The sequence below is a fragment of the Caloenas nicobarica genome, chromosome 11, assembly GCF_036013445.1.
Source record: "Caloenas nicobarica isolate bCalNic1 chromosome 11, bCalNic1.hap1, whole genome shotgun sequence".
Classification (NCBI taxonomy): domain Eukaryota; kingdom Metazoa; phylum Chordata; class Aves; order Columbiformes; family Columbidae; genus Caloenas; species Caloenas nicobarica.
Window position 1 is genome coordinate 7,683,079 of NC_088255.1, and position 13,711 is coordinate 7,696,789.

At 43.8% G+C, this 13,711-nt stretch overlaps 1 protein-coding gene across 4 annotated transcripts in view; it reads left to right on the forward strand.

Moving 5' to 3' along the window:
- Positions 1-233: 233 nt before the first annotated feature.
- Positions 234-13,711, forward strand: part of RAD54L2 (RAD54 like 2) — a 69,687-nt gene continuing 56,209 nt past the window's right edge. For 2 of the 4 annotated variants that reach the window (XM_065642890.1, XM_065642886.1), the window contains exon 1: positions 234-345. The gene's annotated coding sequence lies outside the window, so the exon portion shown is untranslated. Of the gene's footprint in view, positions 346-1,813; positions 1,904-13,711 lie in introns of those variants that run through there. The other 2 variants (XM_065642887.1, XM_065642888.1) reach the window with 2 other exon arrangements.

Here is a 13,711-nt window from a genome sequence, read left to right on the forward strand (position 1 = left end):
CCCTGGCGGCGCGGAGCAGCCCCGTCCCGCGGCCAGCGGGCCCTGACGGCCGAGCGGCGCGGGGCCCACCCGGGGCCGGGGCGCCTCGTCCCCACCGCGCGGCTCCCGCCGCCTTCCCGCCCTCCGGGGCTAGGAGGAACCTTTCTCCGCCCTGCGGAACCTTTGCGGCGGAGGCGCCTGTTGCTGCCCGGGGGATCCTGCGGATGCTCCAGCGGGGGGTGGGGGGGGCCGGACGCTGGGTGATGCGTCCCCCGAGCGGCGGCTGAGCGCCGAGGCTGGGACGGAGGCGGGCGGGCGGCCTCAGCTCCCGGGGCCCGCCGCAGCCCCCCCGCCCCCCCGGCCGAGGTGAGAGCTCGGCGGTGCGGCGCGGTGAGGGCGCTGCTGCCACAATGGGAGCGGGCCGGGAAGGGGCGCGCCGGCGGAGGCCCGCGGCCGCCCGCCCCGCCCCGCCGGGGGTGTGTGAGGAGCGGCGTGGGGCGCCGGCCGCCCGGGCCGGGGGCTGCGGGGGTGGGCGAGCGGACACCCGGGAGAGGGGGGGTGGTGGAGGGGCAAAGGCTGCTGGGCCCGTGCAGGGCGGAGTGGGGAAACAGCCACCCGGTGTGAGGGGGCGGCGGGGTAGCGGCCCGGCTCCTGGGGAGCCCGATGCCGGCGCGGCGGTGTGAGGGAGCCGGGGGCTGCCGGGCTGAGCCTGGGGGCGAGGGTCGGGCTGAGGCTGCACCCCCCGCGCCGGGCCCCGACAGCTACTGTGGGAGTGGGGCGACCGGCCCGGGGACCGCCGAGCCCGGGCTTAGGGGGGCTCGTGTCCCGCTGCATCCCGCCGCGGTTCGGGGCCTAAGCGAGTGTCTGATTTCGGGGGCGTGGGCGGGCCGCCTGCGGGGCTGCATCTGCCCCCGTGGGGTGTCGCGGCTCCTCGGTGCCCACCCGCGCTGGAGGGAGGGACCCGAGCCGGGGGGCTGGCGGAGCCAGGCTGTGCCGGGCGCAGCGCTTGTCCCGCTCCTGCTGCGGCTGAACAGCGGTGATCTGTAGGGCTGGTAAACAGACACGCAGAGTAATAATTTAGTGTCTATGTGAGACTTGGTGGTGAGCTTTAGAGGGAGAAGTCTCTGTGTGTTGAGCTGTTATCTCTTGATCCTGTCTTGCCGCTTTTTAACTTGCTCCCCCTATGGAATAGTTTATGGGCCACTTTTGCTGGTGATTGGTGACTGGATGTTTCGGTGCTCACCTTTATGAGATGCTCATAAACTCCATTGATTTCCCCTCCTGCCACTTCAGTGATTTGTACAAAACCGGTGCTTTAAAAAGTTCTTAGTACATCACCTTAGTCTATCTGCAGGTGGGGCATTTTTGTTGCAAAAAAAAAAAAAGTCTTTAAAAGGAAATAATGGAGCTCTTTTTTTACCTTTTTATGCTAGTAAGATGCTAATGATCATATTTGCTTGTCTTTTTAACTTTCTCAACGTTGGATATCTTTGTACGATTACACAAATGTTGTGGCTAGCAAATAATCAATATAGCGCATAGGAAATCACTGCAGAAACTTCTGTATTGGTTTAAGGTGTTCTTGCTGCCTGGTCAAAGGTGGTAACTCCCCTCCCCAGGTTAGAGTAATGGACCTTGTGAGCAATTCTCTGACTGCTTCAGTGCAAAATCAGTTATTTTAGAATAAACAGCCTTTGTTTTGGTAGTTCTGCTCTATGGACAGTAATGTCCAGCAGAGGGATGAAAACAAACCAGCCTGCTTAGGCCACTGCAGGTGCTTCTGATGGGAGCTCTGGTGTGGCCTTGGTTTGCTAAGTGAGGCTTCTTTTCCCAGGTGTGAAGCTATACATCCTGAATACACAGAGCGAACAGCTCTTGGCCTGTGACCTTATCAGCATCAGAATATAGGAGTTGTTCATTAACGGTAGGTGCTGAATGTGAAATTTCCAAGAAAAATATAGTTGCTGCTTTAGGAAGAGCTTTTGTGGTTGTGTGAGGCAGTGTTAACCCAGAAAACATCAAACTGAATACCAACTTCTCTCCCTCCCAAAAAAAGCTGAATATTTAGCCACTATGTTCCACTTGTACTACACTCGGGTAACTGGTAACTTCTGCACGCCTCAAATCTCTTGAAATTCCAATTTTGATATTTAAGAGTATTGCAGATCCTGGACTGGAACATCATATGCTCTTTTGAGGAGAGAAAAAACAAACAATGTGTTTCCTGTCTTATCTCAGTAGCGGAGATTTGAGAGGTATAATCTGCCATAGAAGATTGTAACAGGCCATTTTAGAGTTCTCTGGGATCCAAGTCCATGTCATAGAATAATTCAGGCTGGAAAGGTCCTCAGGAGATGTGTAGTCAAACCTGCTGCTCATAGTGGGGTCAACACCAAATTCAGACCAGGACTTTGTTCATTCAGGTCTTCAACATTCCAAAGATTCGTCAATCTCTGTGTTCCTGTTCCAATGTTTGACTGTCTCCACAGGGAAAGGTCTTTTCTCTGTGTCAGGTCACAACCTCTGCTATTGCAGTTCATGTCTCCTGTTCTCCTGCCACACATCTCTGTGCCTCCCATCTTCTGGAGAACCTCCGTGTCTGGACAACCCCAGCGCTCGCAGCCTCTCCTCAGGCAGCAAGTGCTCTGTCCCCTGAACATCTTGGTAGCCCTCCACTGAACTCACTTGGGTTTATTTGTGTATTGCTTGTACTGGAGTGTTCAAAACTACACATGGTGTTTCAGGTGGGTGTGGAAAGCACCAAGTGACAGGGAGCGATAGGTTCCCTTGCTCAGGCAGGCTGTGCTCCTGTGTCACGTTTTGTGTTTGTGTGTACATGTATGTAATGCACAGAACTGTTGTATCTCAGCTTCTGGTGTGCATCTCTGAAAAGGGCCTCCTTAACGTGTATGTGAGCACATACCTGTATGATACTTACACACGTGCACCAAATCACACCTTCTGCAGCACTGAGCAATAGTTTTTCTATCATTTCCCACACATTGCAGTTGTTCCTAGTGGTGACTGTTGACTATCTGGCCTTTCCTAACTCTTCTGCTGTTGCATATACCCTGACTGGTTGTGCCTCCCAGCCCACAGGTCTGCCAGTTGTGTTGCTGTGACTTTGTTTCTCAAAATTGTGTTCTTTCAAATAGCTCTTTGAGATGTATCAAGTTACCTGGCTGAGAAGGGAGTGGCAGTGGAATGAGACTTTTACCATGAGGATTGAGTTGAATATCATTTGAACAAATTCAAATCCAGAATTTAGTAACATAGGAAGTGTGTTTTCAGATAGTGTTGTTTATGGGTGTGAGTTAAATGAATCCTAAAAATTAAGTGGAATGATAAACTAACACCATTTGTTGTTTGAGAAAGGGGCAGAATTAGTTGATGAAATCAAGTGTCATTCCATAATGTGAGAAGGAAGAAGGTGGAATTACAGGTAGCTGTGAGAGGGGAAAAATTGTTGAACAGGCACCTTTAGAAGCTGGTTTGACTTCTGAGAATATGGTGGTGTGTGTGTGTGATGGTTTTTTCGTTAAGTCATTGTTCTTTTGACCCTGCTAGCTGGTGACTTCTCATTCTAAGGAACGCTAAGAAACTAACTGATCAGTATTTCATATGTGGTAACCAGCAAGTGCTGATTGCACATATTTGCTATCAGAATGAGTGTATCTGAAATTGAAACAAGTTTTTTTGGGGAAAATAAAGGGTGAAAAATGTATGCATTGATTTTAGCCATGCAGATATAAAACTTATCAAGAATGATTGCTTTGAAAAATACCTCAAAGTATAGAAAATAGGCTTTTAGAAGTTCTTGAAGGCCAGGCATACCATTGACTCAACTTTGTCTGAAGTGGAATAGCAGAATGTCAGTTTAGTCCTGCAAGCGAGACTGATTCAGTGCTCTTGTAATCTCAGAGCAGCACTCATAATTTAAATCTTGTTCTTGCTCAGTGGTAATGCTGGAGTTTGGGTTACTCTGACACCTTCAGAAATCTTGTGGCATTTCGAAGGTAACTAGAACTCATTTGAAGGAGGGGAAAAAATGAGAAGTATTACATCACTTTAAATTTAATAGCAGCATTTTCTGCATGCTCTGAAATGTGTAAGTGGGAGCAGCGATTTGAAGCACTCTGTGGTGGCTTGTCAGCTTGTCCCAAAGCTGCTATTCTGCAGGTGTATCTGCAAGTTTGAATGCAGAAACAAAGGAAGGAAGAATGAACCAATTTAGGTATGAGGGACAGCTGATTATTCAAACATCAGAACAAACATAAAGGCTGGTATGCACCTGTCTGGAGGGAGTATTGACTCTGTGGTTGAGAAAAGCACTGAATAACTTCATGGCAGAAGATATCATTCAGGGATGCAGAAACCTTGAGGGGAAGACTTTTAGCCAGTTGCTTGACAATGAGGCTGAAGAAATGTTAGATACTGTCAGTGTGGCTTGTGGTATAAACATGGAGTACGGCATTCAAACCTTATAAACAGTGCCCTCTGCTACTGTCCTAAATCCTAGGAGGGGTTTTTGATCTGCAAAGTGCAGTTACCATTGGCTTCTTAAACACCTATTTGGAAAGGAGGAGAGTTGATGAGGTGAACCAGCTTCTTGCTGATATGACTTGATGTGACTGTCCTCCTCCCCCACCTCTTTGTGTGCACATGTAGTAGTGCTGGTAGAAGCCTCAGTAGATGCAATGTGCTGGCACAAACCACTTTCTACTGCCATAACTTAAATTTCTAGTCAAGGATTAAGCATATTAACAGAAGCTCTCTTCTGCCACTGTAATTAGTTCTATGCTGGTGGACTTTTGCTGTCAGCTAAGTAAAAAATAATGGCTGGAAACGCTTAATATACCCACGTGCTTTCTTGTGTTACAAGTACATCAAAATTTATGCTGAACATGAGAGGACTTTGATCGAGGCCTAACATGCAAAACAATGCAGTTTACATAACAAGAGAGCCTTAAGAGAGACATTAAACTTATAAAAGCAATTAAAGAGGTTTTGTAATGATTTGGCAGTTTACAGGCAGATAACTTTACTCTGACATTCTCTGTGGAAAGCTAGCTTGATCTAATTAACAAAGAACTGGAGCTATACAGGGGCAGAATTGATTAACAGAAACTACAGAACCCTTCCATTACTTAGCCAATGTGGATGGTCGTGTACAAAGAGTTTGTAGGGCAAGTACAGTGTATCATTGAAATGTGGTGGATGTAATACAATCTTGACTTGTACTTTCTTCCCTTGGCAATGGAAATTTTTACCCAAAATTTTTGCTTGTGAAGAAAGCTTTTCTAGCCCATCAGAACTGTGGAAATAATGTTTTAGAGAAAGAAAATCTTTTGATGAATTATTCTTCGGTCTCTGAGAAACTCAAGTCTTATCCCGGATATCAGCATCAATTAAGTGTGGGCTATTATATTTGGAGTTGTTGAATCTGCACTAAATAGGTTATTAAAGTGTATTGATTTCATGTGAGTTGCACTAGCTGTGTGTTGCACCCAAAGGCTAATAAAACAACAACCGACCAAACCTCAAACCAAACAAAATTTGTGAACTGGACAAAGCCTGGAAAGGGGTTGTGGGGTGGCAATGCTCACGCAGCCTGCTGAGTCAACATGGAAACCAGGATGTTACTCAAAAAGGAATTGATTGAGGAGGGCTGGTGGTAGGGTTTACTCAAAATGAGTGAAATAAAGGAAACTGCTACATGGCTGGTGAGTGTCAGTGCTCTGGAAGATCAAAAAGTTGTAATCAAAACTCTTGTATCAAACATATACTTAGATATGGGATTTGTGTGATGATTATATTCCCATTCCTCCTGTAATACTAATCAATAAGGATATTGTTGCACAGTCAATCTTGTTCAACAGATATGTTTTCGGTTAGTCAAAATCTAGATTAAAAATAGTAGATGTGGGAAACAGAATATGAATGGAGGATGTTTCAGGTCTAGTGCTTTGTAGTATTTTGTTCGGTGGCCTGGAAGAAAACATGAAATTGGAGCTGCTCAAATTTGTGGATTATGTAAAGGTTGCAGTGAGTGGTGAAGCATGAAGAAGGAATGGCAGCTGTACAGTGTCCTTTGAATTGTTTGGGTAACTGGGTCTAATATGGCCAAATATGTGTTTATAGAGATGAAGCATAAAGTTATGTGTGTTGTGGGGAAGACTGGAGACTCGGTCTAGAAAAAAGAATTGTGCTTCCAGAAACTAGAGACCTTGGAAAGGATGGCAGGAGCTGAGTATATATGTGTGTTTGTGTGTATACGTATATGTGTGTGTGTGTATATATATATGGCCGTATGTGAGTCCTCAGAGTAACACTGTAGATAGGAGGGCTACTAAAATAAGCTGATTACTTTTTTAGTACTAATGGACATCCATAATAACAGGAAATACTGAATAGGGACAGAGGGCTGAAATCAGTGGGGAAATATTTTGACCTGGTTTAATGCTGATGTTTTTAAAGAGAATTTTAAAAGCAAGGAAGATGATGTAGCATTTGATGTTGCTTGGGTGATTAAGTCACTCATTATAAAACTTTTTCTTAAAGTGCTCAATTGCTTTAGCTTATCGTGAGGTATTTAAAAGTTTCTCAATTTTCTTTGGGCAAAATAAGCTGTGTACCAAAGGGCTCTTTAATTTAGTGGAAAAAGGTATATCAGCCAGCGCCTGGAAGTTAAAAATATTATTTCAAATTAGGAACAAGGTACAGATTGTTAACAATGAATGTGATTAACCACTGAAGGTGTTAGGAAGATGCTTTTAACTATTAAGGGAAATTAGGATGTCTCCATCTCTTGAAGTCATCAAGTCAGAATGAAATATCATTTTCAAGATATGCATGAGGAGTGTTTGCACCTGCACTTGTAAGTATATGAGCGTACTGCCACCACACAAGTGCAGGAGTATGTGCACAGACCAAACAGATTCCGCCTGGTCATGTTCAGACTGGGTCTCTCTTCTTGCCCAAATTGGAGTTAGTCAAGTGATCTGATGATGGTGGTAGCTCACTTATGGCACTCTTTTAAATGTATTAATAAATATGCTTGTATAAACCATGTGGTTAAATTGACTCAAGTATGTGTGATCTCTTTTTTTGGAAGCACTGTCATTCTTTGATGGGAAAGGAAGGGGCTGTATGGGAAAGGATAGGGATGGCTGTTTCATTTTGTGAACGAACTTTAATATCTGCCCCAGTCTTTTTCCTTAAAAATCTGATAATGTGCTCTAAGAAGTCTACTCACCAGTAGTGAGAGGTAAAATTTATTTGTCAGTGTTGGGGCCTAAGTCATTACATTCTGTAAAAAAAATACTTTTTGATTGAGGGAAGAAATTGAAGATGCTCATGGTGGCAGAGGTTGTTTTGAGTGTGAATGCAGTATCTTGTGTTTCTTGTAATGCCAGGATGAAGTCTTGTCCACCAAAAGGAAAGGTTTGTGCTGTGTCCTATCTGCCAAAGTGATGAAGGATGTAGAGAGGAAAAAAAAAAAAGGTTATGAGTCCTCTCCTGCCTTGGCTTCTACAGAGATGCCTGTGGGTTCTCAGCAGCCCATCAGGACGGTTGGGTTGGGATGTTTTCCTAAACCCTTCTGGGAGTGTGATGGGAACCAGTCTGGTTGTGACAGCGGCTCATGCCTGGCAGCCACCTTTCCAGACATCTTGATCTTTTCCCCATCACAGGATGAGCCCATGCCAGTCGTGTGAGCAGAGGACAGGCCCTGGGAAGCTCAGCCTGCAGGAGTGGGATGCTTTGCTGGGGGCAGGTTGCTGCTCCATGGCCTTTTTCCCAGATGCTCCCTCCACCGTGGTAGGAAATGGGTGTGTACACCGATCAGCTCTTGTGCAGAAAAGATGTTTGCAGCGAGCATCAGACACAATATGTATGTTCAGTAGCTCTGGTTTTGGGGAAGGGCAGCTTCTGTAGCAAATGACTTTCGTGTCACTAAAAGAGACTGTTCTGCTGGAAGAAGTTACCTCCTCAGAGCATTTTCTAGCCAAGTGCTACCTTTCCCCTCTATTACTTATATTATTATTTCATCAAGGCAGACAAGGTCTTGTATCCTTTTCTTTGCACTCTTGGGCAGTCCTATGCAGGAAGACTTAAAGATAAAATTCTTTTGTTGAGGGAAGCTGTTTATATTTTAATCTTTGAATTTCCTTGCTTCTTGGAAGGGGGTGTGTCTCTCCTGTATCTCTCGCTCTCCTTACTGTTATGTTGTCTGACCCATTTTGCTGACAAAGAGAAGGCAGTGAAAAAAGACAGAGAGAAGTTGTTATAAGTGAACAGTTTCTTTACTTGCAGTCTTACAATGACTCATCTTTTTTCTTTTTTTTCCTTTCTTTTTTTCTTTAAAGTGATCTTCTGGCTTCCCTTTACATTTGCTTCTGCTCTAGGAGTGTTTTAAGTTAGAAAGTCCTTTCCCACATGTGCATTTTTCTCCTTGCCTGTGGCTGTTGTAGGCAGCAGCATCACCGAAGGGCTGGTGGAGTCTTGCATCTGGCCTGGGGTCTCAGGCCTCAGTGCGAGCTTTGGAGAGTCTTAATACAACTAGTTGTGTAGCCCTGAGATTTTGGTGATTGGCAAGAACAAGACAGCAATGATGCGGTATAATCATAGTCTAGATGACGTTTTTGAGCTCTGTATGTCATTCTGGAGGATTTTCAGCCTCCAAAGCAGACCAGACTTGGGAAGACACAAAGCTTAAACTCAAGTCTTATTTTGCCTTTTTTTTTTTCCTCTCTTAAAGGTAATCATTGTGACCTAGAATGTTTCTGAAAGTAATGATCCTTTTGTTTCTAAATCTGTTGCTGGTCTCTTTCAGTTTTTAAATATTTTGGAGTAAGTTTTCCTTAAAATATACTGTCACTTTTAATGGAAACCTCTAGTTTTTCAAGCCATGCTGCTTTAACTACAACTGTTATTATTGTGGAAAAATTGCACCACAAGAACTGGAGTGGCATGAGAGATGAAAATGAAGAAGCTGTGATTTAACTAACATTTTTTCCTGACTTCCTTAAGGAAGCTCCAAACTGGTACAGAAAAAAACCCTTTGAATACAGACACTCTTTCTAGATTTTCAGAAATAATGACTCTTCCTTTTAGACTTCAACTTTTATGTTTTAAACTTAATTAAAACATCTTCACCTTGACCTTGCAGAAAATGGATTCAAAAGTTGAAATTTCTCATGTCTTTTTCCTTGAATAAAAATAATATTGCTACCTTGCTTTCATTTTTACTGTCTTTAGGTTTCAGGTTAGCTGGATTATATGTTACATGCTAGCCGAAAGAAACTCAAGCCTACCCTTTAATGGGCTTTTTGAACTTTTACAGATTCTAGTTTTTGTTTTCTTCATACATGGCTTTTTGATTTGTGTTTATCTTAGAAATTAAAAAAGCAAAATAAAAAAGGATGGGACAGAGGGGAACCAAACAGTTTTTGGCTGTTCCTCTGTGAAATGACATCAGTTTCGTGCTGTTGCTCCCCATGAGTGTTATAAGGTAACTCCACCTCTCATTATTTGTGGCAGGCAAGATTGAGGGGGAACAGAGTTAATTGTCCAGGAGTCTGGATGAGATTTTTGGGGATGGGGGAAGGACTGTAGAACTCAGGAGATAAAGATTCCATTTTTTTTTCTACTTTGTTTTATTCTGCTCTGCTGGAACTCTTCCTACATCCTATACCAGATAGATGTGTTGTTCAGAGCTGCCGAGGGGACCTTTCTCTTCTCTCGTCACCTGTATCCTCACTTGTCTGTGATATTATTCAGTATGAGGTTGTAGAGGAAGGGGTTACCTGTTGCCTGGGTCAGAAAATGGAGACCATGAGTAGCAGTTTCTGAAGTGGCAACTTCGTTTCTAACAGGAGAAAGGATGAGAGACAACTTTGAGGACTTCATGGCAAAGAGGGTTCCACCCCCTTGAGCAGTTTGGGGAAAGTTCAAGTGCTGAGTGAAATAAACACAAAGCAAACAGGGAACATGCGTGAGAGGCTACGTATACCAGATGTATTAATGGCCAGATCTCTATGGTGGCCTTTGGTTGCATGGGATGGGTTGGGAGGGTCAGCCTCAACTGCAGAAAGCACTGTGTGCCAGGAGCTGTGCATTTTAAGTGGGTGGCAAACTATAGTGGACATTGGGAGCAAAGCAAAGGTTTCTGGGAACAAGAATAAAATAAAATATTGATTTGATGAAAATCTCAGGGAAAGGTCTACATTCTAGGACAGCTCAGGAATATCTGCTTATCCCAGATGTGATAAGACACAACATGAAAACAAAGAAAGGTAGAGGGCTGAAGGAAGTGATTTTCTTCAGATACTAACATTTAGCCCTTGATCTCTGGCAAGGGCATCATGGCCAAAACAAATTCCTCTTCACGAGGTTAAAGCAATTACCCATTTGTTCTCATGGTGCAGATTACATCACTTCACTTTGTCACCATGTAGATGTGTTCCTTTCATGAGTCCTGCCTGAGTGTGTTTAGGAGAGGACCTGCCCTGACCTGGAGAAATTTCAGTCACCAGTTTCTCTAGGTCAGGGCAGCTTATGTCCTGCTCCCCAGAGCAGAGCCTTATCCTTTCTTTGTCCCTTCAGTGCTAGTACCCACATGTAACTGCAAGGACCTGTTCCTAAGGGCTATCAATGAGTACATTAAATGTTAAGGACTTACATGAGGAGGTCTATCTGTATTTTGCTTTGAGCTCTGAGCGGTTTGAAAGTATTTGCTATGGGGAGACGTTAACAGTGCACAGCGAGGGTCTCTGTGTGGTGTAATTTATGGTACTTTTGTCCTTTGAGTGGCAATTGCATTGATTTTTCAATTAGAAAAAGCCAACCAAATGAACTTCAAAAATAGATACCTCTCTGCACAAACCACATAATGATGCCATGACTATTTAAAGAAGGGGACAAATGAGAGGACTAAATATGAGAATGTTCATGTCTCACCTCAGATACATGCACGATCCTTTTGATCGGTGATTGTAACAAAGGAAGTTTTATTGCTTTCCCAAGTCAAAACGCTGTCTGTCCCCTGTACGTGGAGCACCGTTCTGGCTGCCGAGACCATGGCCCTGCGGACAGTGATGCCAGCTTGATCTGGCCATACCCAGGGCTTCTTGTTCCCACCCTCTTGACGGTTTTTCCTTTGTGCCTGCACAGCTGTTCACGCAACGTTGTAGTAAATCACCTTTGGGAACTGAATTTTGCTTGCCAGTTGTTTTTTGGCCGAATCAGTTTGCTGTGCCGCCCCGCAGGCCGTGGTGCTGGCACAGTCCGGATGGGCGCACTGGTGGGAGAGAGCAGCTGCTGCAGAGAGTGTCTGAGGCCTGAGAAGCTGCCGTCAGCAAAAGGGAAAAAGGGTAATTTAATCAAGGACAAATGTTTATTACCCTTCTGGTGCCAGTGAAATCTGAAAACTGCCTGGCCATGTCAGGGCATGTCACTGTCTCTCTAACCAGTTGGATTAGCATCAGGTTTTGGTTGCCATCTTATGTTTATCGCTCTCTTCTCTTTTGTTTAGTCTTCGCATTTATTATTTGCATCACTCAGTGATGAAAGTGGAAGACACAGCACTGGTAGTATAACGTAACTGTCCGGAGGTTGAGATTACTCTTGCAGCATCACTACTTAACACTTGTGTGAAAAATGACTGGCTGTGGCTTCTCCTTTCCAGAAGCAGTTGGATGTTCCTCTTAAAAAAAGTGTCATGGTTGTGGAGTCACCTCAGTGACCTCAAACACAAGTGTCTAGGCTTAGGAAATAAGAAAAGTCAGATTGTTTTTGTGAGGGATGTTGGGGTGTGGGAAATAGGAGGAATAAAGAATATTTTCTTAAATCAAGAAGTTGTTGTAGGAGTGGTGTCATTAGTTGGGTTTTCAGTTTCTTGCCCATAGGTGTCAACAAATTGAGGGAACAGGACCAAAAAATAAACCTTACAAAAATCAGTGCCTTGCAACCCTTATTATGTGAAGTGAATTGCAAACTCTAAACAGGATAAAGCAATTGCCTTGAAAACTGGACGGCAGGATGACCGTTGCATAGAATAAAGGCCTGGGGTTGAAAAAGCAGGATGCCTTTGAGATTAGATATCTGGGGAAAAGCTGTTATGCCAGAAGAGAGGGTTTGGTGGGTTTTTTTCTGATTTTTCCCTCAATCCTAGGACATAATCCTGTTATCTCTGGAGGACAATTTCCTGGGGAAGCTGGTTTTTTTTTTTTTTTTTTGGCGGGGGGGGAAACTCTTAACTCTGGACAATGCATACCAAGATTTGCCCTAACCAGCATTTTTAAGTTTCTATCCACTATAACTTCACATCCTGTTCTCCAAGGAATGTGAGCAACTAAGGCCTTTATTATGTGATCTGAATTTGTTTATTCTATAATGACTATAGTTAACTACTTGAGAGAAATAAGACCCAGATAATGAGTAGAGAACGCTGAGGAAATGGGTGATCTGCTTAGTCATGCACACTCTGTAAGAAATTGTTTTTTTCTGACTCTCTCTTAAAAAATTGTTTAGAGGTGCCTTTTTCTTTCTCCTATACTTACCACAGCACTTGTGAAAAACAAGGGAGAGAGGAGATCTTATATTTCAACTAAATCAATATTTCTAGTCAGTGAAATGCTTATTTTAACAGAATGAGATAGAGAGCCGTGAGCCTCTGCTGCTAGCATGGAACATTTTGTGGATATTTTTATATACATTCACAGCGACAAATGCGTCCAGAGGTGTACCCACTAGAAAGTCTTTAATTTTTATTATTTACCTCCTTCATCCCTAACAGAGAGAGAACCATGAATGAAATTAAGTGAGGTTTTACAGTGTTGCCAGTAAATCTGCTCTGGAAATGCCATGTAAGCATTTTTCTCTGTTAAAGAGTGCTAATAATTGTACCCAAGAACTCCCATCAAAAGAAAAGCTATACTTAGTATTAAGATTTCTGAGTTCAGCCCAAATCAATAATGATCAAGAGCTCCTACAATTAGACAAATGGGTAGCTTGAGTAAAATGACTTGGCAGCCTTGATTCAAGACTGGTAATTCAAATAATAATTTGAGAGGAAAAATGAGGATGGGACACAAAATTCTGCTTCTGTTATATTTTGGAAGATAGCAGCAGCTGAGTGTAGGGATGTTGACTTCTTAGGACATATGGTCTCCTTTGCCTGGGATGGTGACATATCACCAGGGCGCTGGAAGAACTGACCTGCTGGCAGTTCCTTCTCTCCTTGCTTGCTGGGTACGGCTGCCAGTCAGGCAGCGTTTGCAAATGCTAAATGAGCTCTGATAGAAGAAGTGGCCGCATGGGGAAAGCAGTTAACTGAATCTTGCACTTAATCTTTGAGAGAAAGAGTACCCAAAAGGTTATGGTGTTTTGAAGATCACAGCTGAATGCTCTTTATAGTTCTGTTTCTGAATCTTGGAAACATAACATTTGGATTCTGCATGGGTGTGAGTATCTCTACAGTGTTGTCTGTTCAGTAAGAACAAGTACTACAAAAGACATTCCTAGCAGTTATGAAAGTTAAGTGAATTTATACCTTTGGGAGGTAGTGGCGTTTTTACTCTAAAAGAGTTGTGTCTGTAGCCAGCAGCTACTTCTGTAGGTGACTGTCATGGTCCTTATTCATCACATGGTGTCTTTTAATAATTTGCTAATACGTCCGTTTTCAATTGCACCTTCCTGTCTTAGCGTTGGATATACTTGTGCCCATTTGTAA